Raw genomic sequence first — 4,557 nt, forward strand, 5'->3', positions numbered from 1 at the left:
GGGGCCCAGTGCGGCCCAGCTTCATCAGCTCAAGCTCAAGACCCTCGCAAGGGGCCAAGCCTTGCGGGGCGGACGACTGGAGGCTTCCTCAGGAGCAGCCTCATCAGGCAGGCTCGCGAGGAGGCGGAGAGATGAAGGCAGGGGTGCCTCGCGAGGAGCCCGTGACGCAAGCCATGACGATTGAGATTAGGCGGGCGCCGACCTGTGCAGTGTCCTTGTTTCCCCTTCGGTGCAAAGGGAACAAGCACAGTCCAAGGCATCGGGCAAAGGTTACCACTCCGGTGCAACGAGACCAAGACCAGCAGAGCGGCAGGACGGAGGTCACCGTGGAGCCCAAGACGGCGTCATCACCAGTGCTTTTGGCAGCCGAAGACCACCTTTGGTCAGGATAACTTGTACTAGATGTCCCCCTTCAAAATAGCCAATTGTTGGCGCCCTTGCCGCTCATTATTTGGGAAGAGGACCAGGGCCTCTATAAATAGGACTAGCCCCCGAAGAGAGAAGGGAGAGGAAAAAAGAAGACAGAGGGAGGAAAAGGGAAGGGAGAAGAGAAAGAGAGAGAGAGAGATCCGGACCAAGTAGTGTTGGGGAACGTAGCAGAAATTCAAAATTTTCCTACGTGTCACCAAGATCTATCTATGGAGAGACCAGCAACGAGTAGAAAGGAGAGTGCATCTACATACCCTTGTAGATCGCTAAGCGGAAGCGTTCAAGTGAACGGGGTTGATGGAGTCGTACTCGTCGTGATTCAGATCATCGATGATCCTAGTGCCGAACGGACGGCACCTCCGCGTTCAACACACGTACAGCTCGACGATGTCTCCCACGCCTTGATCCAGCAAGGAGAGAGGGAGAGGTTGAGGAAGACTCCATCCAGTAGCAGCACAACGGCGTGGTGGTGATGGAGGAGCGTGGCAATCTTGCAGGGCTTCGCCAAGCACCTACGGGAGAGGAGGAGGTGTCACGGGAGGGAGGGAGGCGCCCAGGGCTCAGGTATGGATGCCCTCCCTCCCCTCCACTATATATAGGGGCAGGGGAGAGAGGGGAGGCGCAGCCTTTCCCCCTCCTCCAAGGAAGGGGTGCGGCTAAGAGGGGGGGAGGAGTCCATCCTCCCCAAGGCACCTCGGAGGTGCCTTCCCCCTTTAGGACTCTCCCCTTTTTCCTATATCTTGGCGCATGGGCCTCTAGGGGCTGGTGCCCTTGGCCCATGTAGGCCAAGGCGCACCCCCTACAGCCCAGGTGGCCCCACCCGGTGGGCCCCCGGGACCCTTCCGGTGGTCCCGGTACAATACCGATGACCCCGAAACTTGTCCCGATGGCCGAAACAGGACTTCCTATATATAAATCTTTACCTCCAGACCATTCCGGAACTCCTCGTGACGTTCGGGATCTCATCCGGGACTCTGAACAACATTCAGTAACCACATACAAGCTTCCTATATAACCCTAGCGTCATCGAACCTTAAGTGTGTAGACCCTACGGGTTCGGGAGACATGCAGACATGACCGAGACGTTCTCCGGTCAATAACCAACAGTGGGATCTGGATACCCATGTTGGCTCCCACATGTTCCACGATGATCTCATCGGATGAACCACGATGTCAAGGACTCAATCGATCCCGTATACAATTCCCTTTGTCTAGCGGTATGGTACTTGCCCGAGATTCGATCGTCGGTATACCGATACCTTGTTCAATCTCGTTACTGACAAGTCTCTTTACTCGTTCCATAACACATCATCCCGTGATCAACCCCTTGGTCACATTGTGCACATTATGATGATGTCCTACCGAGTGGGCCCAGAGATACCTCTCCGTTTACACGGAGTGACAAAATCCCAATCTCGATTCGTGCCAACCCAACAGACACTTTCAGAGATACCCGTAGTGTACCTTTATAGCCACCCAGTTACGTTGTGACGTTTGGCACACCCAAAGCACTCCTACGGTATCCGGGAGTTGCACAATCTCACGGTCTAAGGAAATGATACTTGACATTAGAAAAGCTTTAGCATACGAACTACATGATCTTGTGCTAGGCTTAGGATTGGGTCTTGTCCATCACATCATTCTCCTAATGATGTGATCCCGTTATCAACGACATCCAATGTCCATGGTCAGGAAACCGTAACCATCTATTGATTAACGAGCTAGTCAACTAGAGGCTTACTAGGGACATGGTGTTCTCTATGTATCCACACATGTATCTGAGTTTCCTATCAATACAATTCTAGCATGGATAATAAACGATTATCATGAACAAGGAAATATAATAATAATCAATTTATTATTGCCTCTAGGGCATATTTCCAACAAGTAGAACACACTGCACCAGCTCAAGAACACCTCTCGTGAGGCCGTTCTTCCCCCTGTATTGTTCATCATCAGCCCCTGAGGCAATCCACCACACCACACACTGGAGTAGGGTATTACACCACATCGGTGACCTGAACCAGTATAAACCTCGTGTCCTTTGTGTGTTCTTCTTTCCAGCCTAGATTTCTTGCGAGCCATAGAAGCGCGGGTCGGTAGGGGAAAGATCTCCATGCGCACCCCAGAGTTCGAACCTTAAGGGTCTACCGGAACCCGAAATCCGAAATTTGGCGCGCCAGGTAGGGGTGCGCCGGAATCTTTCTTCCGCTGCTCGCGTGTGATCTTCCGTCATGTCCATGGCTGACGCTCGTCGGGCTCGCGCCGAGCGCTGGGCTGCTCTCGCCACCCGCGTCGCCCAGACGGCGCCTGTCGGCGGACGACCTCGTCGTTCCCCGTCGCCTGCCGCCAACGCCGCCACCGGCCCGGCGGGGAACGAGCAGCAGGCCTCGTCCCAGCATCCTTCGGTGCGGCGGGAGGGCCGCACCACAACCCCGTCACTGACTCCAGCTGGTTTGTCGTCCCACGCCCGTCGCGCCCCCACGGACGCGCACGCCGCGCTACTCCTGGCAAGAGAGCTCCTGCACTACCGCCTCGTCAACGACCTCTACGAGGACTGGCTCGCCCGCATCACCGAGCTCGTCAGCGCCGCAGGGGGCTCTCCTTTGACGTCCCTCTCGCTGCCTCGCCCTCCATTCCGCACGGGGGGCGAGGATCAGGAGGCGCCTCTGCCACCTCCTCCCCAAGAAGGCGCCCTGGCTCCAAGGCGTGCAGCCCCAGGGCGAGACCCTCCACGTCCGGCGCCTGCGCGGCAAGAAGGGAGCTGCCAAGAGATCCCTCGTCCCCAAGAAGGTGCTCGTGCGCTCCCAGCACCGGCGCACCAAGATCGCGTCCCTGCGCCTCCACGCCGAGACCCCATGCTGCTCCAAGCGGCGGCGCGTGGTAATCACCAGGAGCAAGCCTAGCACCAGCAAAGGGCGCCGGTGGCCACAGCAGGCTGCCGCGCCTTCACCCCTGAGCTACGCGGCGTCACATGGCCAGGCAAGTTCAAGCCTGATCTGCCCCCTCGCTACGATGGCACGGCGGAACCCGCAGAATTCCTACAGCTCTACGAGCTTGGCATCGAAGCCGCCAACGGAGACGAAAAGGTCATGGCGAACTGGTTTCCCATGGTGCCCAAGGACGGCGCCCGCACCTGGCTCCTGAACCTGGCTCCCAACACGATCTCCTCCTGGGACAAGATGCGCACTCGCTTCATCGCCAACTTCCAGGGCACTCGCGACCGTCCCCCGGCCATAAGCGGCCTGTGCCGCATCAAGCAACAGCCAGGGGAAACCCTGCGGAAGTACATCCATCGCTTCAACAACGCTCGCCTCAAGATCCCCAGGGTGACTGAGGAAGCCATTATCTCAGCATTCTCCGATGGCGTGCGCGACATCAAGATGAAGGAGGAGCTGGCAATCCATGAAGACCTGTGCACATCCCTGGAGCTGTTCAACTTGGCGACCAAGTGCGCGAGGGATGAGGAAGGACGCCTCTCCCTCCTCGAGCTCCCAGCTGCCGACCCAGAAGAGAAAAAGCCCAAGGCCAAGGACGTGAAGCGTAAGGGAGCTGCCGTGCTCGCAGCGGAACCAGACACCAAGCAAGGCAGGGATCAGCCTGAGTCATCCAAGGGCAGCCGATACTGCGTGTACCACGACCTCCACACCCACAACACCAACGAATGCCAAGAGCTCAGGGCCGTGCGAGATGGGCGTATCGGCCGACGCCCCAAGCGCAACGACAGGGGCTATGGCCGAGGAGGAGGAAGAGGTGGAGGATGATGGGAAGACCGTGGCCCTCGCCAAGGATGGCGTGACCGACCTCTCGAGGATCGCTGGCAGGACCAGCCTCGCGAGGGAGGCTGGAGGGATCAGCCTCGTGAGGATCGCCCGCCCGGCAACGCAGGCCTCCCTCCTCTACTGCCACCACCAAGAAGGAACGAAGACCAACATCAAGACGAGGGGGCTGGGGGCTTCCAGGAGCCGCGCGCAATCGCTTGCATCTTGGGTGGCGCCCAGGCCCCAGCATCACAGCGCATCTTCAAGCAGTTTGCTCGCGAGGTGAATGCAGTCCTCCCCAGGCTTGAGGCCACACGCCCCCTCAGGTGGTCTGTGTGCGCCATCACGTTCAGCTCAGCGGATCAGC

This window comes from Triticum dicoccoides, chromosome 3A (genome assembly GCF_002162155.2).
Source record: "Triticum dicoccoides isolate Atlit2015 ecotype Zavitan chromosome 3A, WEW_v2.0, whole genome shotgun sequence".
Lineage (NCBI taxonomy): Eukaryota > Viridiplantae > Streptophyta > Magnoliopsida > Poales > Poaceae > Triticum > Triticum dicoccoides.